Consider the following 24,495-nt stretch of genomic DNA (forward strand, 5'->3'; position numbering starts at 1 on the left):
AACAATAGAATACCAACTGATATTTATTAAATATTTTTGGATGTTTTTCTACATTTTCAAATATCTATTTCAGTTACACAGAATACAAAGTGTACATTGCTCACTTTATATTTTTATTACAAATATTTGCACTGTAAAAATGATAAACAAAAGAAATAGTATTTTTCAATTCACCTCATACAAGTCCTGTAGTGCAATCTCTTCATCATAAAAGTGCAATTTACAAATGTATTTTCTCTGTTACATAACTGCACTCGAAAACAAAACAATGTAAAACTTCAGAGCCTCCAAGTCCATTCAGTCCTACTTCTTGTTTAGCCAGTCGCTCAGACAAACAAGATTGTTTACGGGAGATAATGCTGCCCACTTCTCACTTTCGGGTGACATTGTAATTAAGAACAAGCATTCACATGGCACTGTTATAGCTGGCGTTGCAAGAGATTTACGTGCCAGATGCACTAAAGACTCATATGTCTCTTCATGCTTCGGCTATCATTCCAGGGGACATGCTTCCATGTTGATGACACTCGTTAAAAAAATAATGCATTAATTAAATTTGTGACTGAACTCCTTGGGGGAGAATTGTATGTCTCCTGCTCTGTTTTATCCACATTCTGCCATATATTTCATGTTATAGCAGTCTTGGATGATGACCCAGCACATGTTTGTTTTAAGAATATTTTCACTGCAAAATTGACAAAATGCAAAGAAGGTATCATTGTGAGATTTCTAAAGATAGCAACAGCACTCAACCCATGATTTAAATATCTGAAGTGCCTTCTAAAATCTGACAAGAATGAGGTGTGGAGCATACTTTCAGAAGTTATAGACGTGGATGGGTGAGATTCTGTGGCCTGCATTGTGCAGGAGATGATCATAATGGTCCCTTCTGACCTTAAAGTCTATGAGTAAGTCTTAAATGAGCAATACTCTGATGCGGAAACTACAAAACCTGAATCACCAAAAAAGAAAATCAACCTTCTGCTGGTGGCATCTGACTCAGACAATGAAAATGAACATGCGTCGGTCCACACTGCTTTGGATAATTATCGAGCAGAACCCATGATCAGCATGGACACATGTCCTTTGGAATAGTGTTTGAAACATCAAGAGACATATGAATTTTTAGCGCATCTGGCTGTCCGAAATAGATTGCGGTTCGTTAAAGCTTGGTATTGAGTGAGGAAAAACAGGCAGGACCAGAATAACAGTGAAAAGCCAAGTGGCTGTGTTTATTTAGGGGATAATTACAACTTGGGCCGGGGGAGTAGGCAACTTTGGCTGGGATGGTATCAAAAGTACAAACACACCCCAAAACACAGTAATAATACACTTTATACTGCTCACCACACCACACCAGATAGGCAGACACACCAATCACACAAGATGGGAATCGGGTTCGTCAGAGCGGTGCCCGGTGCAACACAGAGAAAGAGACCCACGGGCCACTGCCTCAGCCACCCTTGCTTTCACACTAAGGGTAACCCAGAGTGCAGCGGCTGCAGCTGGGCAGATTCCACTCATTCAGACCGCGGGGACGGGAACCCCTTGGTCAGCTAGTCTCCAGGTGGAGACAGCTCCCAGATTCATTCACTCCGGACAAAGACAGAGCAGTGATTCAAACACACAAAACAGTTTGCAATTAACAATTCAATTAACAACTGGAACAACTATACAAGCTAGCTAAGCAATTGTGCAATTCTGAGCTCACTAATACAATCCTGATATCCTGAGTAGATATTTGGTACCAAGTTAGGGAGGGGAAAAAATAAGAGGCTAGATAAGCTAACTGTCAGATATCAAAAAGCAAATACCGCACTCCAGGTGCAGCTGACCAGCAGAACAGACACCAGAAGCATGATGAGCTGACAGGGATCGGGTCCAAACGACAACGAATCCAAACGATACGACACGAGTGCACTTTACCGGGAGGAGACCCTGGCCGAACGAGTGATCAGGTCCTTCAGCTAACACGCGGATGCTCCACACAGATTTTGGGGGGAAACCTAGTTTTATAGAAAGGGTCTCACTCACTCGTGTCAACATCTGATTGGCTCCCTGGTCCCTCCTCCCTTCAGGCTTCGAGCTGTTGCCACCCCACGTCGGAAGGATTTGCACACGGCACACTGGAGTTAACAAGTAAACAAACCTGACCCTTAGATGACTGGGTCCAAAAAGAGCGGGAAAGTGAGTCTCTGGGCAGAGTTAACCTGACCTCCAGACGACCGACCCAAAAAAAACAGGTTGCCGGGCAGAATCAGGCCTTCACACACAGAACTAGCCTGACCTTTAGATGGCCCAGCAGGAGAGAGGAAAAAAAACAAAAACACAGTTGAGCATACACAACCAGTGTTGCTGGGCAGGATTGAGTCTCTGCCCTCTCCTACACAACAAGAACCTGGTCCAAGATGGAGGCTGCCTTGTCCTTTTAGCAGGACAAGATGGCCGTGGACTGACAATTGGCCATACAGAGCCATAACTATGTATCGGATCGCGACACTTGCGTGTAAATATCTTGCGACACCAGCTACAACAGTGTCATGTGAACACCTGTTCTCACTTTCAGGTGACATTGTAAACAAGAAGCAGGCAGCATTATCTTTCGCAAATGAAAACAAGCTTGTGTGTCTGAGCGATTGGCTGAACAAGAAGTAGGACTGATTGGACTTGCAGGCTCTAAAGTTTTACATTGCTTTATTTTTAATGCAGGTTTTTTTGTACATAATTCTACATTAGTAAGTTCAACTTTCATGATAAAGAGATTGCACTATAGTACTTGTATTAGGTGAATTGAAAATGCAATTGTTTTTACAGTGCAAATATTTGTAATAAAAATAAATATAAAGTGAGCACTGTACACTTTGTATTCTGTGTTATAATTGAAATCAATATATTTGAAAATGTAGTATACATCCAAAAATATTTAAATAAATGGTATTCTATGTTTAACAGCATGAATAATCGCGATTAACTTTCTTTAAAAAGTAATCGCAATTTTAAAAAGTAATTGCAGTTAAATCACTTGACAGCCCTAATTGCAATTATTAAACTGGGATTTTGGTAAATGAAAAATTTCAATAACGTTTTTTATTTTAAAAATGCCCAGAAAAATATTTAAAAATACATGAAATTTGTCATGAAAAATGTCAATACCCATTTTGAATTCTTATGCATTCTGGTATGTGAGGCTGGGAGTAAACCAGATGGGGGGTTCCAAATGTTGCTTCATGCAAGGACCTATAAAACCTAGCCATTGGTTAATGTTTGTCATTCACCTGTGTTTTGAGGTGGGATGGTTAGATAAGTGTTGCAGAGATAAGCATGTTCTTTTTGGAGAGCAAGAGATTATATTTTCTTTGAGTTTTATGCCTTTCAACTGAATCTGGGTCTTGGAGTCTCCCTTTTGATTTGCGAGGTAATCGCTTAATAAACAGCTGCGTTTTACTGTAAATATGCCGAAAAAATGCTCATTCTCTTTTCTCACTAGTTTTACACAACTGGACTCTCTGTGAATTATTCTGGATTTACACCAGTGTGACTGATAGAGGAGTCTGGGCCCTATATCTCTAGGGTGGTATTTAAAAAAAAAAAAAAAAAAGAAGCTTTGTAACTCTCCTCACAGTGAAGTCAATGAGAGTTTTATGCCTTTGTCTCTGAACTCATCTCCACCCTTGGGCTTCAGCTAGGGTTGCCAACTGTCTAATCACACAAACCCAAACACCCTTGCCCTGCCCTCTTCCCCGTCCCTTTCCCAAGGCCCCACCCATTCTGAGGCCCTGCCCCTGCTCACTCCAGCCCCCCCCCCTCCGTTTCTTGCTCTGGCCACCCTCACTCACTTTCACTGGGAGGTTCAGGTGCAGGAGGGGGTGTGAACTCTGGGCTGGGGGTGGGGCTGAGGGGTTCAGAGTGTAAGACGTGGCTCCGGGCTGAGCCTGGGGGAGGAGATTGGGGTGCAGGAGGGGATGTGGGCTCTGGGCTGGGATAGGAGGTTGGGGTTGGGGAAGGAGGGTGGCGCTTACCTCGGGCGGCTCTCAAAAGTGACCTATATGGAAACATCTACCTAGCTATTTTTTTGCGTCATACCACGAGGCCAAGTCTGTAGACCCAGGGTTTGAGATTCATTGCCACGGATATTTTTTTGCAATGTAGACATACTCTTACTGCCTAGATCTGTTCAGGTGGATGAAGTAATCTTTTATTGAACCAGCCTTTGCTGGTAAAAATGATAAGCTTTTGATCGGCCCAGATCTGAAGAAGAGCACTGAGTAGCTCGAAAGTTTCTCTTTCACCAACAGATGATGATCCACTAAAAGATATTACATCTCTCACTTTGTCTCTCTAGGTCTGTTAAGAGCATTCTATTAAACTAATTGCTGATTTAAAATCATTCAGTATTGTGAAGTGGAAGTTTAATGGAAATACTAATGAGTTTTACTTTTTACTGTCAAAGGCTGTCAAGTTAAGAGCTGGTCAAGCTTGGAGTTTCTCATCAAAGGGAAATTAAGTCATTTTGGAAAAAAAGTCCCCAAAAAGAACAAAAAATCAAAATTTTAAAATATCCTACAAAATGAAATTGACCAAAAAATTTTTTTGGAAATCAAAACGTTTTGATTTTCACTTTTTTAATATTGGGTTTAATTTTATTTTTAGAACTTTAAATTACAGTTTATTTATTTTAAATTTAGAACAATATAAAATAATTGGTTATGAGTATTGGTAAATTTATTGTAATTGGTAATTTGGTAATTGCTACTGTAATAGTTATTGTAATTGGTACTTGGTATTTTACGTGGTAATTGAAATTGTTCTAACTGGTCATTGGTATTTATATTCTAATTAGGGTGACCAGATGTCCCTATTTTATAAGGACAGTCCCAATATTTGGGGCTTTTTCATCTATAAGCGCCTATTATCCCCCACCCCCATCCCAATTTTTTCACACTTGCTGTCTGGTCAGCTTAATTCTAACTCATTGGTAATTGCTGAAATTGGTAAATGGTATTCTAATTGGTTTCATTGTCACTTGGTTTGCTCATTGGTAATTGAAATTCTAACTAGTCACTTGTAACTAGTATTCTAATTGGTAAGTAGTGTAATTTGTAGGTATTGTAATTCATATAAAATAAAACATATTTTAAATATAAAAATATAAAGAAAATAAAAAAGAAGACTTCAAAATGAAGTGATTTCAAACCTGCCCCCAAAATGCTTTGTTTTAACCATTTCATACGCTTTGTTTAAATATTTATCGAAATGAATATCTGTCAGAATAGACACATTCTTATGGAATATTTCAATTTCGATGAATCACCATTTTCTGATGGAAAGACGTTTCATCGGAAGATTTTTCAACTGGCTCCAGTCATGTTTATAAGAGAGAGAGCAGTGTGAACGAAGAGTGTGTAAGTTTCTACACCTTGGCCCTTGGGCTTCTAAAGACTTTTTCAGAATCCAAAAATCCATCTTTCAGAAGGTAAGAGAGAGAAGTATCCATTTGGCACTGTAATTAATCCATAGCTATTCAGAGTGTATCTGCACTGCAGTTACAAACCCACAACTGGCCTGTGCCAGCTGACTCGGGCACGTGGGGCTTGGGCTAAGGGGCTGTTTAATTGTGATGTAGTCATTTGGGATTGGGGTGGAGCTGGGGCTCTAGGACCCTGTGAGGTGGGAGGGTCCCAGAGCTGGGGCTGCAGCCCAAGCCGGAACATCTACACTGCAATTAAACAGCCCCTTAGCCCAAGCCCCATGCGCCTGAGTCAACTGGCACGGGCCAGCCACGAGTTTCTAATTGCAGTGTAGACATACCCATAGACTTCATTGGCAATCACATAATTCTGCAGATAGAATCATAGAATCTCAGGGTTGGAAGGGACCTCAGGAGGTCATCTAGTCCAACCCCCTGCTCAAAGCAGGACCAATCTCCAACTAAATCATCCCAGCCAGGGCTTTGTCAAGCCTGACTTTAAAAACCTCTAAGGAAGGAGATTCCACCACCACCCTAGGTAACCCATTCCAGTGTTTCACCACCCTCCTAGTGAAAAAGCTTTTCCTAATATCCAACCTAAACCTCCCCCACTGCAACTTGAGACTATTACTCCTTGTTCTGTCATCTGGTACCACTGAGAACAGTGTAGATCCATATTCTTTGGAGCCCCCTTTCAAGTAGCTGAAAGCAGCTATCAAATCCCCCCTCATTCTTCTGCATACATGGACTTCGGAGTTTTGCCTTTCTGCAGGACCTTCTGTTTCATAAAATCAGGCTCCTATCTCTCGACCTGAAGGAAATTCCCTTAGCTGTAGGGCTGTCAAACGATTAAAAATAGTTGCAATTAAAAAAAATTAATCACACTGTTAAACAATAGAATACCATTTATTTAAATATTTTGGATGTTTGCATTCTGTGTTGTAATTGAAATCAATATATTTGAAAACGTAGAAAAGTGTACAGTGCTCACTTCATATTTATTTATTAGTATTTTTTCAATTTACCTAATACAAGTACTGTAGTGCAATCTCTTTATCATGAATGTTGAATTTACAAATGTAGAATTATATACAAAAATAACTGAATTCACAAATAAAACAGTGTAAAACTTTAGCGCCTACAAGTCCACTCAGTCCTACTTCAGCCAATCACTCAGACAAACAAGTTTGGTTACAATTTGCAGGAGATAATGCTGCCGCTTCTTGTTTAGAATATCACCTGAAAGTGAGAACAGGTGTTCATTCACATGACAATGTTGTAGCCAGTGTCGCAAGATATTTATGTGCCAGATGTGCTAAAGATTCATATGTCTCTTCATGCTTCAACCACCATTCCAGAGGATATGCGTCCATGTCGATGATGGGTTCTGCTCGATAACGATCCAGAACACAGCAGGCTGCTGCATGTTCATTTTCATCTGAGTCAGATGCCACCAGCAGAAGGTTGATTTTCTTTTGGGTTTAGGGTTCTGTAGTTTCCTCATCGGAGCGCTGCTGTTTTTAAGACTTCTGAAAGCATGCTCCACATCTCGTCCCTCTCAGATTTTGGACGGCACTTCAGATTCTTAAACCTTGGGTTGAGTGCTGTAGCTATCTTTAGAAATCTCACATTGGCGTCTTTGCGTTTTGTGAAATCTGCTGTGAAAGTGTTCTTGAAATGAACATGTGCTGGTTCATAATCCAAGACTGCTATGACATGAAATATATGGCAGAATATGGGTAAAACAGAGCAGGAGACATACAATTCTCCCAGAAGGCATTCAGTCACAAATTTAATTAACACATTTTTTTTTTAACAAGCACCATCAGCACAGAAGCATGTCCTCTGGAATGGTGGCCAAAGCATGAAGAGGCATATGAATGCTTAGCATATGTGGCACATAAATACCTTGCAATGCCAATGTAAGGGGACTTTTGTCCCCTTACTAACATTCAGTGGGAGTGTTTTGGTTGGCTAACTCCCAGTGCCAAAAGAAAGAAGAAGGGTCAATGGGAAATTAGGACCCTGAGACTCAGTCCCCAGGAATAATGGGGAGAGGCCAATGCTCCAGGTCAGCCTGATTGATGGCGGGCAGGCTAAACAGGGAGTCAGGTCCCATCCTCCATGTGAGCTGGAATTGCCTGGGTCAGACAGAGTGGGGCTGAGGTAAGGAGAAAGCAGGGGCCCAAACTGAGCTGGGGAGCAGAGCTGTGCCAGCCAGAGGGGCCAGAAAAGCAGCCCAGGGAGCTAAGGCAGAGCAGCAGCAGCAGCTGTGCTGAGGCAGAGTGGGGTTGGGGCTGGGGCTGGAGCAGTCCGGAGCCGGGTGCGGTGTGCAGCTGGGGAGAGCGAGGGGGACCCTGGGCAGTGGTCCCAGTGCAGGTCCTAGTCCCTCTCCTAGGTGACCACAGTAAGATTGGGGGTCGAGCCCCCCAGGAATCCTGGGCCCAGCTTTGTTGGGGTTACAAACACTCCCCTTGCCAGACAGGAGAGTGCAAGGGGAGTCTTCAAGGTCAGGCAGGCCTCTGGGTAAAAGAAGTGGCAGCGAGGACTCAGATCCTTCCGCTAGCCCATTTCACCGGGGTAGTGCAGAAGCCAGGAAAGTTCCCCACAATAGTGGGACCATTCACCCGCTTACACCAGCTACAAAAGTGCCATGCAAACGCCTGTTCTCACTTTCAGGTGACACTGTAAATAAGCAGGCAGCATTATCTCCTGTAAGTGTAAACAAACTTGTTTATCTTAGAGATTGGCTGAACAAGAAGTAGGACTGAGTGGACTTGTAGGCTCTAAAGTTTTACATTATTTTGTTTTTGAGTGCAGTTATATAACAAAAAAAATCTACATTTGTAAGTTACATTTTCACTATAAAGAGATTACACTACAGTACTTGTATGAGGTGAATTGAAAAATACTGTTTCTTTTATCATTTTTACAGTGCAAATATTTGTAATAATAATATTAAGTGAGCACTGTACATTTTGTATTCTGTGTAGTAATAAAAATCAATATTTTAAAATGTAGAAACACATCCAAAATATTTAATAAACTATAAGAAACCAATTTAAATTTAACAGTGCGAGTTAACTGCGATTAACCGACAGCCCTATTCATAATGTATGTATTCTACAGCAGTTGGAGAGGAGCATGATCACATACAGCTGTCTGATATTTTATCCAAGAGCAGGCAGTAGCACACCTCTATGCCAGCCAGTACCTCACATGCTCTGTGTTGCACTCATAGGGCCAGATACTCAGCTGATGGAAATCAGCATAGCTCAATTGACTTCAGTGCACATATGCTAATTAAAACTACCTCCAGTCTGGCTGCTACTTTGGTGTATTTGAGTCACCAGATGGTGCAGGTACTTCTCTTTCAACACTAGGAAACCCAAATGTCTGGAATGATTGAAAACTTAAAAGAAACTAATAAGAAATAAGGAGAACTTTAAAGAAATTGCTTCTTGTTTTTAAGGTACCCTTAACTCTATTAAACAGTTCCACTAAAGTGTCTTTATAACTTTTCACTCTGTTTGAATATTTGCACTATACTGCCTCAACTCTGCTTTTATAATTTTTTTCTCTTTGCTTTTTATTGGCTTTTTTCAGGTAGCCCAGTCTGTTCTGAGTTCTTCAATAAGTAACTTGTACATTGATCTAAAAATGTATTTTCATTTTATATGTTTGCTTTGATGAATATCTTATTTTTAAAAACTTTTTTTTACACAAGGCACAGTTGGAAGAATTGAAATATTACACATCTGGACTTACTAAGGTCTTTATTGTTGTTGGGGAAAATATTTTGTAAGAGTCCTTCATTTTCACCTCTGTTCAGTAGAGCTGCCTTTGAAAAGTACCCAGTAGGGGGGTGTGCCTTTCTGTTGCCTGGTCCAGGTCATCTGCTTGTGTTTAAGTAGGCCAACCTCATGCTGAGACCTTTCACCTTCAATAATTCTTCTGAGAGTTAGTTTATTATTATTACTACTACTACTTTGGGTGCTGTTCATACCGTATAGCACTTTTCATGGGAGGTTCTCAAGGTATTTTCCTAATGTTAATGAAGTAAGCCACATGGCATCCCTATCTTACATATGAATAAACTGAAGTTCTCAGAGGTCAAATGACTTGCTTGAGGAATGTATTGATGGAACTGGGAACAGAAGTTGGCAGTCCTGTCTCTAGTCCCCTGCTCTAACTACTAGGCTGCATTTCCTCCTGCTTTAGAAAAAGACAGACTATAATTACGTAGAAAATAAAATGCCCACACCTAGACAAGAAGCATATTTCTAAAGGGGATCAGAAAAAAAATCAGTTATTGCCACACTTCTTATTCCTCTCAATTCCCTGTTGTTGTATTGAGGCCTGATTCTAATTTCATGCAGTGAAAATTATGAGTAACTCCACTGATGTCAATTCAGTTACACTGTTGTAAAACCACTAGGTGTGGGATCAGAATCAAGCCTCAACGTTTTCAATAGCCCTCACTTAATCTATGTTTTTAAATGTGTATTGGCTGCATCTTTTTGCTTTTAACTTTTGGGCTTTCAGCATTGTGTTTTTTAATTTCCTCTGCTGCCTCTCTGTTGATTTTCCAAGGAGTGCAGGATCCCAGTTTGTATTGCCAACTATTTCCTTCCCGTTATAGAGGAGGAGGTTGGGTCTAGTGGTTAAAAGCCAGGACTAGGAATAAGGAAATCCTGAGGTCTGATCCCAGTGTTGACACTGATTCCCTCTCTTGTTCAAGGCCACGGATGATTAGCTCTCTGTTTTAGATCCCCAGGCTCCAAGTGTGGGGTTCATACTACTTACCTACATCACAGGGGTATTGTGGAGATTAATTACTTAATATTTGTTAATTGCTTTGAAGATGTATAGTGCTATGTAAGTGGTTTCCTTTATTATAATAATACATCTCATTATATGGCAGTTATCCGCAATAACGTTTTAGTCCCTTTGCAATAAAACAGAACCACCAATGCACTTAACAAACCACCACAAATAATGCACCCGTTTAAAATTAACAGGCTAACAAAACCAAAGTACTATCACCAAAATACACAGCTGCTCTCACCAGCACAATGTACAAACAAACCTAAGTGAACAGGCTCAGTTGGTACAATGGACCTTGGCTACCACAAACTACAAACCCCAGCACATCATACCGCTAAAGAACTGCACATGTTCCCCAGATCTGAAGATCTGACTCAGGTGTGGCTTTGTATCTCTGTAACCTTTATTTCCACCTGGTATTCTGATCTGCATTTGCAGAACCTTTTGTCAATTCCTCCATCCTATAGGAAAAAAAGGAATTATCCTCTATAGGTTCTTATACTGCTCTCATCACCATGGTATCTAGGCACCTTCCGGCAGTGCATTAAGCAACATGACTAACATCTGTCATGTGTTTCTTCTCTCATCCTTTTCCAAGGAGAGAGAAGTTTGCAGTGGAGTGTCTTGTTTTGGGAGGGATTTTTTTTTAAATATAAACCTGTTGCCGTATATTTATGTTAGTGAAGGAAAGGTCAAAGAAATGTGCCTTGCACATGGAGTGGAAAGTGGTGGTCCATAGTTTCGGGTGAAATTCATTCCACAGTTGCAGACTGGCCCCTGAGAAAGTTCTGTCTCTCTCACAGACAAGCTTTGCCCTTGTTGTAGAGAGTTCCATTATGCCAAAGAAGGGTAGTTGTCAACCACACTCTTCATCCCAAAACCACAGGCAATCTTTTAGATCTCCTGGGCCCAGTCCATGGAGTGCTTTAAATATAAAGGCAGAGAATTTGGACTTGATTTGATATTCTATGGGAAGCCAGTGTGGAGGGTGGAGGACAGATGTAATGAGTTTGCAGTAGCCTCTGTTGCTGAGGAGATGCACTGCAGGGTTCTGTACCATCTGGAATTTCCTAGACACTGAAGGCTTCATGCCCCAGGTATACTGCAGTGCTGTAGTCCCACTGAGTGGTGACAAAAGTGTCCATAACGCCACTTAGTCTAAATGCTTCTCTGACCACGTTTCTTGCTTTATGGATTTTTGTACAATATTTTCATAAAGTTCTCTTTTTATAAATTATTTATATTGTGACATTCTTAATAGCTGTCCCATAAGTACCTCATCTTTCACTGCTCCAGCATTGGGTGCTCTAAAACTCCATATTTATTTATCTTGAGTAGTGCCTAGCTTAATTCAAGGCTCTGTACATAATTAAAACCAGAATTATTTCTATATCAAACTGTAACATTCATCTTACAGAAGTGCCCATATGCAATACTGCTACACAAACCCACCAAACACTAATGACGACAAGAAGACCACATTAGCCCCCATTGCATCCTCACCCACCAACCCATTTTTTCCTTAAATGTGCAGAGAATGGGTGTGTGAAAGGAATATTTCTCCTCCTTCATCTTACCCCATGTGTTTTCACTATTTCCACTGTCCACATCCGCTTACGCTAATTGTGTATCTACTTTTAATAGAAAGCAGTACCCCTCTCCTTATCTTTCCTTTCTAAATCATATTGCTCTGCTGGCACTTCAGTTATATGCCTCTATAATACCATTTCAGTCATAACTGCACTCATGCATGAAAACCTCTAGTTCATACTGTATATTTACCATGTTCTAAAAACATCCCAAAATGTTTTATTCGCATTTTTCCTTCATTCTTCAGCATTACCTTTATTAGTCACATTTTTCCCTTTACTTTTTCCCATGATTTACTCAGTTCAGAATCTTGTTCCTTTGCAACTGACTTGGAAGATCTAATATTTTAATGCATGTGAAGTACATGCTTATGTTATAACTGGTGTGGACCTTGAAAAATTAGTTTTTTCTCCAAGGTGCTGCAGGAAGGTGGTTTTGCAGGTTCAGTAGTTAGTGCCCTCTTTTCTGAGTCAGTGCGGACTGAATCCCTCACCGTGCTGCTTGAGCTGCCATCTCTCATATAAACCATAAAACTGATCATCCCACGACACATTTTTTTTACTCCATTCTCCCTACCCCTTGAACTCTGTGAGATGCAGTATTATCCCCCCATAGGCAAAGCAGAAAAGCCCAGTATTCCACTCACCTCCTTAGCCTCAAATTGAAGGATAAGGTTCTTTCATATTTTCTAGTTGTCCTTACGGTAGCACCATGGGAGCAGAGTTTAGATGATCTGTGGAGGGACCTTACATGTAGATTTGTGTAACTTTTAATTTTCTATGGGGAATATAAATAAGGTTAAAACCTTAATTTCCATTTTTTGTGTTTGTAAGAAAACGACAATGTTCTCAGGGGTTTTTTTTGGCAGAAGTATGTCTAACTCCAGATTAAATAGTCCTCCTAGCCCCCATGATTCTTATACAATATCCTTTTGAATCATTTTGAGATGAAAGTGATATACATTATCCAGCTGATGCTAACCTCAGTCTCAGTTTGAGGTAGTCATCCCTTATGCAGAGCTGGAAAGAGCAGTATAGGGTCACATCTTTATGTCAGTACTGAAGCCTTAGGGCAGTAATTGTAGGAGACAGTCTCCATAAACTAAGTATAGATTATTAGGAAAGAAGCTTAAGTCCAGGACCTATATTAGCTTTCTCTGAAATGCTACAGTAGGTCAAGAAAATATAAAGCAAGTAAGTAAAAATAGCCTGCTGAAATATGTCAGTCCCCAGATGTGCTCAGGGTGCATCTAAAAATAACAACGAATACAACCACCTTTGCCAGTAATTTTTGGACAAGGATGAAAATAACCTGGGGAAGCTACTAGCCAGGTATAGTAAGAAGTTTGAGAGATTCACCCCTTAGCTATGTTTCAGTGATAGCTGAAATATCAATTCCCAGGTCCAAGCTAAGATCAGTTCACTCCATTAAGTACAGACTCCTAGTTGTCACATTGGAGCGGGGAGAGATGCATTTCAATCTGGATTATAGTGTCCATCGTAGTGTGATGTAATGCCATTACAGAACTGTGGGAAGTAGGGGAAAGTATTTCTAGTGCTTTAAAAGTTAGGAGCACCTTTCCAAGCCACCATTTAAGCAAACCATTTTAAGCACATGTTTGAATTCATACCTATTCAGCTAAGTACATAGTTAACTTTACGAATTTGGCTCAGAAGAAACATATTTTGCTACCTTATGCAAACCTTATGGCAAAGAGGCTGGTCTAGATACAAAGTGGAATTTTATTATCTCTGTATTACTTTTATAATGACATAGGAGAAGATTGTATCAGTTCTTGTGCCTAATGAACAGTTTGTCTTCTCACTAATTATACCTCAGTCAGAGTGGCAGTATATTTCTGTCCCTCAATATGATAAAATGAAGTCTAAAAAGAACAAAACCAAGGGGATTGTATTGATGTACTTGATAGTTAATCACCAGTGTATCTGGTACTGTACGATTGGTCACATGGTGGAGCTTTCAGAGGCCTGTCAATCAAGGATGTCAATCAAGGATGTTCCCGGAGCACTGTGGCACAGTTTAGTTCACTGTAAATGAACGGCTGAATGAAAGGCACATAAACAGAGCTCTGTTAGTCAGAGATGAATTTACGTCTGTTACTGGGGGAGTCTTGAGGTGTAAAATAAATAAAAAGGGGAGGGGTTCACATAATACAGCCACAGTCTGTTCTTTTGGTGATTCTGAGGGACAACCATTATGTTTTATTATTTGTATACTGTATATCACCATCATACCATAGCATTCTGCAGGATGCAATGTTATGTGCACTGTGATGCTGCAGCCATAAGTCTGTGACACCATCAGCCACAAATTGTGTGAACCCAATAGGATTGCAGGTTACGTAACACAATCCAGATTCAGTATTTCTGGGCAAATTTTAAAAATTAAAGGAAAGTTACCTCTCCCCAAAATAGGCATATTCTGGGGAATGCTGAACAGAAGAAAAGCTTGAAATTAAACTAACTAAATTCCAAATAAAATAAAGTGTATTGTTGGAACAATTTTAAAGGGTTAATTTCTTAATTAAGCTCAAAGATAGTTGCTAGCCTGCTTTTCTCCAAGGTCAAAAGAAGTGTACTACCAGTACTGGAGCCCATGAATTTGTGAGCTTGATTTAGATTGGGGAAGTCTGGATTTTCACTGAAAGAAATTCATAATAATTACTTAGGCCTTAGTTTTATTTTAGAAGTCAAAATGAACCCCATAATTGATTCATTTTCTCCATGACATTCAGCTGACACAATTAAAACTTGCTCAGAATTCCTGTCACTCCTGTAGTGTTATGCATTGCAATTAAGATTTCTGCAGGGTTTCAACTGGATGTTTTACACTGACAGAAAATTAATCCTCTTTGAACCCTTGTCCTCTTCAAATACTCTAACCTTCATACTCTTCTAGTTTTTATAGTTCCCTATACTTTAGAGTTATTGCCACTAAGAAATGTAGAATAGATACCAATTTCTTATGCCCATCGCAGAGTATATAATTGGAATAAGTACAGCTTTAATTATAGAAACCACTTTAATAGCCTACATCAGGGAGAGAGTTCCAGGCCAAGTCTTAGGCTTGGTTAGCTCCAGGCATAAGATATTTTTCAGACCAAAAAGTTTGGATGTATATCCATCATGGCAGTAGAAGTGCCATTGAACAATGAGTTAGAGCTTCTCAAGTTCCTGAGACCAAGTACCCCTCATGAATGAATCAGCAAAGGAATCACAGATTGAATACCACCATTGACAAGGCTCTGAGAGCCTGGTGACCCTAACCTGAAGATCTGTTCTGACCCTCAAGAAGGAGGAAGCAGATGATATGTATCTCCTGTGAATTTACCTTGTGCGGTGACCCTTATTGTTTAAACCTTTCCAAAGTTAGGAGATCTTTGTCTTTGCGGTTTTTGTTTTAGTCCATCTCTAATATCTCTATTCAATATGACAACTAATCTTTATCAATCTGTATTCATTTCAATAATCAACTTGCCCATTTCTTATTACTTGTAGAAGTAGCATTTTAGAAATACAGTATAAACTTACATTTGAACCGGATTCAGAGAGTGCGGTTCACCAACCCTTTCCCATTCTTAACAAAACAACGTGAAATCCAGTGTCACCTTTTCTATATGTACTGTAGGCTGATCTGGTAGCCCTATCTATTATTCAGGTTGCCTGACACTTCCCATTATAAAACCCTGTTTGCAGTTCTTATAACTTATCCCGAATGGTTAAAGTTTGGCTGGCATTTTCCATACTGGGTGTCTGCCTCCATGATGCAGCCATTTCCAAGAGCAAGGCTAGGGAACAAATATGTTGTTTTGCAATATTAAAAAAATTCTGGCAACCTTTTCTTTGAGATGTTCTAGCACATCTCCCTCCCCCTGTGCTTTGGAGCTTGGGCAGGAGGGTGGCCTTTGTGTCCCGGATGCGCCTTTTGCTGTTCCTGTGGAAAATCTGCCCAAGTTTGTCCTCAGTATAAGTCTTCGGCTTTGCACATGCTCAGTAGAAACTTCTTAGAGCTTAGTAACTAAAATACCTGAAGGTTTTGTGCATCCTGAACATAGGGTGACCAGACCGCAAATGTGGAAAATCGGGACAGGGGTGGGAGTGAGGGGGTAATAAGAGCCTATGTAACAAAAAGACCCAAAACTCAGAACTGTCCCTATAAAATCGGGACATCTGGTCACCCTAATTGAACATGCTCCATTCCCTTACAACTCCTGCGTATGATTTGAATGTGCATAGGGCATCCCTAAAGAGCAACTGAGCATGTTCCAGCCCAGGGCTATAGAGACAAAGCTGGACTTTCTCTGCAATGGCTACTCTAGGCCATGCTGTGGGTCAGGTCCTGGAGCTGAGGACAGGGACCTTGTCTCTCCTGTGCTTTCACTGATCCTCCCTCCTGGATCCAGGCAGCCTAGACGAGGAAGCCATCTAATTTGAATGCAGAGGAGACAAGAGCCAGACAGAGGGAGAAAAAAGAGTAGATTGGGACTGAAATAGGAGAGTGAGAAACTGTGACTGAGAGTTGAGACAGGAGAGGCTGGAGACTGAGATTTGGAACAAGTGGAGGGGAGCAAAAGCTGTGACAAAGGGAAGATAGAGCTGATGAGGAGCCAAGATATGGGGGGATCTAGGATTGGCTCAACAAAGAGAGTAGGACAAGGAGCCAGGGAGGGGGATGGGAGACAGTGAAGACAGAGGTTGGATGAGGATCCTAGTGAGGGAGACTGGGACTGAGGATGAGGAAGGGAAACAGGCAGTGGGGATGACTGGATGCTGGGAGGAAGGGAAGAGACAGGTCAGATTAAGAGCCCAGAGCGGGAGAGTAGGACTGACTGGGCAAGGAGACTGGGAAGAAAAGCCTTAGGAGTGGAGACTGGGACAGGCAGGTGCGGAGAATTGGACTGGGGGAAGAGACAGGGAGGAGCCGGGGGAAGAGAGGTTGGCAGGGAGGGGGCAGAAGGATCTGTGTCAGCTAGAGCACATTCCTGCCCAGAGCCTGGAATGGAACCCAAGATTCCTGAATCTTCACCATTCCTCTTCTGTCAGCAAATGTCTATGAAACCCTCTGGCAAAGTGAGTGTCTCTACCCCCATCATTGCTGTTTCACATGGAGGACAACAACCTTCAATGGCTATCAGTTACTCTGTTAGCTCAAGTGGCAGAGGTGTGTGCAGTGGATTTAAAGGTTCCAACCCTGCTGATGAACCATGTGGGAGTTAGTGTGATGCTACATGATAGAATTTCTGGGCTTTTTCAGTTTCCCTTTTTAAAAACCTAGGGAATTACACAAACACAAACCCCCTGACTTTGCACACGTAATGTTCTTTTACTGTAAAGCAGTGAAAAGTTAGGAAATGCCAGAATTAAGGTGTCTGTGCAATCTTAATTTGGCCCCTTTGTGAGTGTGCATTCTGATGCAGTCCTTAGCAGCATGATCACAAACTAATTTTTCCCCACAGAACCCTTACCTCATACAGTGCATAGGATGGACCTACTCTGGGGGTGAATCGTTTTTGCATAGTGAAGGAGACTGTTGTCTGTGGGACCCCTGCTTCATTTGTTGCAGAAGTTAGAAGGTGTATAGTGAACAGGTCGGCCACTGACGCATCCCCAGAATGCAGGACACATCTGATTGATTGTCTCTCTCCCCACCTGTATGACCCTGCCCCTGTCCGTTTACCATGTGCCATTTTGCAGAGCGTGCCATCCTGCCCTTGCCAGAGTGATCTTGCGCACACACTGTGTGTGAATTCATGCCAGTGGGGGCAAAGCAGCATGCTGTGAACCATGGCATCCTCTGCATGTGATTCTGGACAAAACTATGTCTGATTTTGTATCAATACCAGACAGGGGACAAACTAAACAAAAACAGGACTGTCCCTCTTAAAACCAGACACATGGCCTGCCTAGTAGTGACTGAGGCAGGTGATTCAGTAAGGTAGTTGAATGCTGCTCTGGGAATTGGATTCTATCACTGCATCTGCCACAGAGCTCCTATGTGATGCTAGTCAAGTCACTCAAACCAGACTTTTCACAAGTGATCACAAATTGTGTGTTTTCTCATTTCCTGGGCATCCAACTTGAGACCTTGAGGTCTGATGTGCAGACGTGCTGAGCGCTCGCAGCTGAAGATAGTGGGGGCTGTGCTATGAACACACAGAGCTATGCAGTGCTTAATACTCTGAAAAATCAGTCTTAGGGGTCTGAAATTGTGCACTCAAAATTAGTGGAAACTTTTTACCTTAATTACTTTGTGCCTCAGTTCCCTATCTGTAAAATGAGGATAATGCCACACCTCATCTCACAGAGATGATGTGGAAAAAAAAATTAACTAATGTTTGTGAAGCACTCAGATACTGTAGTGATGAGAACCATAGAAAAGCCCAGGAGGAAATTAGTAATTCTGACTTCAGAGCAAGGCTTGAACAGTGTACAGTAAATAAGGCCCAGGACCACACGTTGAAGAGTGAGGAGAAAACATAATATTGAATAGCTGTTCATTATTTGAGCACCATCTGTGCGCTGAATGAGACAGGGGTCCTATGTAAAAAATAGTGTGTTATCATGTAATTAAAGACTGTATCATTATACATACATAGAAGGGGGTTGAATTAAGGGTGCACAGGCAGCCTTAATTCTGGCATTTCCTAACTTTTGACTTTGCAACCGTAATGTTCGTTGGACATCATTTTTTGAGTGTAATATATATATATATAGAGAGAGAGAGAGATGAGTGTAAAAAGGTCAATCTAGCTTTATCGATATAGGTAGAAGGTCAAATCTGGTTATATATTTGACTTTGTATATAACCAGATTTAACCTTTTACCTTTGCAAAAGTAAATAGGTAAGTGCAACTTTTACTGTCTGGAAAAAATAGCTAGTATAATTTTCAGAAAATAAATTAGCTTTTTTGAAGAATAAAATTGCATCTCTGTATGTTATAAAATCCAGAGCTTAGAAATGAGAACTTTGCAAAGAAAGCTGCAAGGATCAAAGAGAACAAGTTAAATGTCTTCTTTAAAAAAAAAAGTTGATAAATTACATTGGTAGCAATTAAGTTAGCAAATATATAGTACAGTAACGTTTTGTTGTACTGTTATACATGGGATTTTTTTAATCAGCTCCATTGCATTTAAATTATTCTGTAAAAATGAGGTTATGGTTAACCATTTTTTGACCACCAAGTCTGCAATACTCCTAGAGATATTATGAAACTTCTCTCTTTATACATTTTTATTCAGTGGTTACATAAGGTGCTTGGCTGTCTGGTTCTTGCTCACATGCTGAGGGCGTGTAACTGATCACTGTATGTGGAACTGGGCCTGGGAAGAAATTTTCCCACAAGTCAGATGGTGAGGGTGTCACCCACCAGGAGAATATGGATATCTCTAATTTAATCAATTCACTGCCATTGCAGAGGCCCCAGGCATTAGTGTGCCTTGGTCCCTGCTATTCTCTGCCTGTGGTACAGTAGTTTAGTCTCCTCTGGACTATAATATTTTGTTCTAATTTTGGTTGCTGGGGTGAGTGTATGGATTCTGGCTGGTGTTGGTGGCCTGTGTTATACAGGAGGTCAGACTAGGTGATCTGGTGGTCCCTTCTGGCGTCAAACTCTATGACTCTCAGTTGTAAGAATTCTACCAGATATGTTCTGACACTTACTGGTAGGGACAGAACTGATTAATTTTAGCTATCCCTATCAGAGGCTTGGACCAACAAATCCATGATATTAACAAGTGATTTCTGCTCAAGCCAATCAGAATTTTTTTAACAGTATTTAGCTCTTTAAGTACTTTTTAGGCAGGCTATGCTCTTTACTAAGATGAGTATATGCTTAACTAGTTGGCTGAATTGGGGCCCAAGGACAGCGTATCAATAGTCAGTGCAACCATCCAGACCTGAGCTAAATCATTTGCAAGTGAAAACTGCCATTGGATTTAAAAACACCTCTCTTCAAATGAGAAACGTCATTGAACTTGAAGCAGGGACTTGTAGTGCACAACCTACCAGCAGTTATTGGTAGACATGCTGCTAATGGGTTGATTTGGGATTTGAGAATCCCAGAATTTTACAGAAATATTTCCAGAGATAGATTATAACAATTGAATCAACCAGATCTGTCCTATCTAGGTATTTATAGTGACCTCATCATGATGGTAAGTAAACGCATACTAGACAACTGAGGTAATGGAATACCACTCTAAGGCAAATAAATATCCCTGTATGTTTCTACAAATGTTATATTTCTTGAATTTCAATAAGTCTGGGCCTTAACAGTCAGGCCTTCATAATTTTACAGACTAATTTGGAAAGGGTGGAGTAGTTAACCAAAGCAACAGCTGATATTCACCTTTTCAGACAGTTGGGTGAAACTTCTGGTTTGTTTTGTTGATTAATAGCCTACCTTTTTTCCGGGGGTCTCTGCACACTCAGCATCACCTAGAATTCTCAGCATTGGGGGTAAAATTCTGGCCCTATTGAAGTCAATGAGATTTTTGTCATTGACTTCAGCAGGGCTAACATTTACCTCTGAAGCATTATGTTATTTAACAGCTGTACATTTTTTTTTTGTTCATATCTAAGTCTCCATGTCTTTTAGGTTCTGGATGCTATTTATTGCCCAATTCAGGAAAGCACATAGGCACATGCTTTACGTTAAACGTATTTAATTCCCATTGATTTCAATGCTTAAAGCTAAGCACATGCTTAAGGGCCCTCCTTGAATCCCTACGTTTTCCTACATTGGGATCTATAAATTGCTTTTCTGTCAGTGCACTGTGCATTGTTCAAGTACAAGGCTCTTGCACATCTGACTTCAAGCTGGTGTGGAAGTCCCTTCCACAAAATTTCAGTATCAATGACTCAATATTTTAAAAGTATGAAGGAAGCATTTTGTTTTCTTTAATTCTTTTACATTTATTGTTGCATTGTGTGGTGCCAACAGTACTTTGTACAGCACCTTGGTGTAGGTAAAAGGTGCTTTATAAATCATACAATAAGAATCTACTTTCCCACAACTGTCTTGTCACCTCCCAGTCCATCATTTACACCTGTCTTTGTAAGTTTAAACTTTTTATGTGTTGTGTTGAATACCTATAAGTGTGTCATATATAGATAGATAGATAGATAGATTGACCTGAGCATTATCTATTTTTCTGGCATGACTGTTCTGTGGACCACAGAATTATCATCACACTCTTCACAATCCTATTTCATCTGCTCACGTGATGGACACCTTTGGAATATACAGACTGCATTTGGTTGCAGTTTGGAAGTAGCCAACATTTCAACTGAGCCTCATGTATTTCTTCTGTTATGTGTTTCTCACAGACAGACATACAACAGTTGAAGATGCCCAAAAGTCAAAGGAAAATAATTGGCCAAAGACTCCACTTCTCCTGTTTGTGAAAAGTGCTATAGAGTCTTTTAATGATAATGCAGAGCAGAAAGACCCTTAATTTTTTTTAAGAGTGAAACGCTTTCACCTGGCAAACAGCATGGTATTCCTTGTAGCTACTTTGGGATAAAGAAAGGCTGAGTAGACCCCAGCAGTACTGAAACTATGGTCATGTTGAGTCGAGGGATCCCATGAACAATGCCTATGCCAAAAAGCCAAATACACCTAGATGAATAAAGGAACACATAGAAAATAATGGAAAAAATCATGTTGTTATGATGAGCATTTCACAGGTATGGAAATATATTTACAGCACCTTGTTAAAAGGATCATTTCAGACACTAGGTACTTGGCAGATATTTTAAAAGTCCAATAAAAATGCATTATGTATGCATGTACAGAAGGGGGATGGTTGCAACATACAGGGTTTATTTCACTGTCATACATTTGTAAATAAAATACTCAGTCTCTGCTTGTTTCAAAAAGTCCAAAACGATGTTGGCAGCAGAGGTTAAGTAGTTCACAAGGAAGGGAGTGTAGCATGTCCCTTCCAAGTCATGCTTATTCTGTTGCTAGTTAAACTGACCAAACTTTACTTTATATTTACTTGTTTAGGAAATATGCCTTATCAGCATAGTTGTTTTTCTGCTTCACACACATCACAGTCACTAAACAGGAAATCATCTGTCATGGTTGGTCATTCTAGTGCAGAGGTGGGCAAACTACTGCCTGCGGGCCACATCCAACCCACGGGACTCTCCTGCCCAGCCCCTGAGTTCCTGGCCCGGGAGGCTATCCCTCTTCCCCCTCCCCCACTGTCCCCCCTCCCCCGCAGCCTCAGCTTGCTCTGTCGCCAGCGCTACGCTCTGGGTGGCGGGGCTGCGAGCTCCTGGGGCAGTGCAGCTGCAGAGCCTGGCCTGACCTGGTGCTCTGAGCTGCGCGGTGGCGTGGCTGGCTCCAAGCAGGTGGCACAGCTGTAGTGCCACCAGTGTTCCAGGCAGTGCGGTAAGGGGGCAGGGAGCAGGGGGTTGGATAGAGGGTGGGGGAATTTGGGGTGGTGGTCAGGGGGTGTGGGTGTGGATAGGGATCAGGGCGGTCAGAGAACATGGAACGGGGGGGTTGAATGGGGGCAGGGGTCCCCGGGGCGCAGTCAGGAAGGAGGGGGGGTTGGATGAGGTGGCAGGGGGCAGTCAGGGAACAGGGAGTGGGGTGGTGGTGGATGGGGCACGGGTCCCGGGAGGGCAGTCAGAAATGAGAGGAGGGGTTCGATGGGGCAACGGGGGCCAGTCAGGGGTGGGGGTTCCTGGGGCGGTCAGGGAACTGGGAGCAGGGGGTGTGGATGGGGTAGAGGTAGGGGTGGGGGCCGGCCCACGGCCCTCCCCCCGACCGGCCCTCCATACAATTTCCAAAACCCGATGTGGCCCTCAGGCCAAAAAGTTTGCCCGCCCTGATCTAGGGGATTGATGGTAATGAATGAATGAAATTACACATTTTTTAAAAACCTATTAAATCATCTAGTCCTCCTAACAGCAGCTGACAGGGCTGTTCCCTACAATAACAAATCATCATGTTCTTTGTAATTTTGAATGACTCAAGCAACAGAAATTCTACTAACTCACTGTATCTTAGGCCTTATTGTTAGGAAATATTTCCTGATGTTTAACTTAAATTGTCCTTGTGTGGTTTCATATTATTATTCATAGTTATATTGATGAGGACCATTCTAAATATTTCTTTCCCTCTTTGGTGTTTATGCTCTTCCAATACTTGTAGATAGGTTACCAGATTGTCTTTAGTCATCACATAGCCAAACTATATATTGGAAGGCCTTAGTTCTTGTAATCTTTCTGCATAAGCCAATGCCTACAGCCTATTAACCACTTTGTTCCCCTTCTCAAAATTCCCTTCAGTTCATCAATGTTTTTCTGGTACTGTGATACCAAGAACTGCATGCAGTTTCTATTCACAGTCTCCCTAGTCTAGTGCCATTTAACTGAGAGTGAAAATTATACCAATCTTTGCTTCACTGCACCAGACACCTCCTGTCAAATAATGTCACATTTTTTTAAACAGCTCCTAGGGAAGATGACTGAAACTTGAAAGCTGGTGTATTCATAGTGTGTAGGTCATAGATTTGCCTTTCGATAATCTGGTGAAAAACAGATTTGATCTGGTAAAATTATAAGTGTTTACAAAATGCATTTTGTGCATATGTACTGGATTATGTTAAACAATAAAATGAACAGTCTCCCAGAAGGGCTCTGTGTAGCTTTAGAGCTTGTCTCTCTCACCAACAGAAGTTGGTACAATAACAGATATGACCTCACCCACCACGTCTCTCTAATATCTTGGGACCGACACAGCTACAACTACACTGCATACAATCTGCCAATGCTCCACTTGTGATATGCTTGCATGGGTATAGGAGATGAGTGGAAATTTTGTTGAAGATGTCTCCGAATTCCTGATACATGCTTAACAAAATGGAGTGAAACTTCAGTTTTCATAGGTAGGGGATTGTGGAAATATGATCTTTTATGATATTAATGTAGAAAGGTACATGTGGAATGAAGCCCCCTTCCCTAAGTAAAGGGCAGGGGATTCAGCCCCCATATTCCACAGGTGTCCTGACATTGACATTTATCTTGGGATACCCACAGAAAAGGCAGAAGCATCTGTCTGAAGGACGTGGGTATGGCTCCCCCATTCTCCAAGACATCACAGCTCAGGAGATGTACATTGTTTTCACTCTCAGCAATGGCTGCATAAAAATTCCCCTAAGGGTGTTTGTGGTGCATCATCAAAGGCCTGTTTCTGCTTGGACCCCTGGAGAGCATATAGCAGTGTATGGAAGTTGCCTTGCTCCTTTCTACCTCCACTGCTCTCTCTCTACTGCCTGTTTGGTGGGTCCCCAAGTGCAGTGAGCTACCATCCACTCCATATGTTCCCCACTGTGGTCAGTTTCAGTTTTTAAACTGGCAGTGCAAATATCAGATATTTGGCTGTTGCATATCTTGACTAATCTCAAACCGAAGTAGAGCCTTCTGGCACTAGATGTCTTACAGTTTGCTAAATCTTTCAACAACAATACATTTTGCTTTTCTATTGCACCTTCCGTCCAAGCATCTCAAAATGTTTTCCAGGCATTAATGAATCAGACCGATTAATGAATAGGATTTTACAAGGAAATTATGAC

General features: G+C 41.3%; 1 protein-coding gene across 2 annotated transcripts in view; it reads left to right on the forward strand.

The window, feature by feature from the left end:
• BTBD11 (BTB domain containing 11) overlaps positions 1–24,495 on the forward strand; it is a 279,274-nt gene that overhangs the window by 143,696 nt on the left and 111,083 nt on the right. The window contains exon 1 of one of the 2 annotated variants that reach the window (XM_039485900.1): positions 8,811–8,939. The exons of the other annotated variant lie outside the window; for it this stretch is intronic. The gene's annotated coding sequence lies outside the window, so the exon portion shown is untranslated. Of the gene's footprint in view, positions 1–8,810; positions 8,940–24,495 lie in introns of those variants that run through there. 2 annotated transcript variants of the gene reach the window in all.

The sequence above is a fragment of the Mauremys reevesii genome, linkage group 1 (genome assembly GCF_016161935.1).
Source record: "Mauremys reevesii isolate NIE-2019 linkage group 1, ASM1616193v1, whole genome shotgun sequence".
Lineage (NCBI taxonomy): Eukaryota > Metazoa > Chordata > Testudines > Geoemydidae > Mauremys > Mauremys reevesii.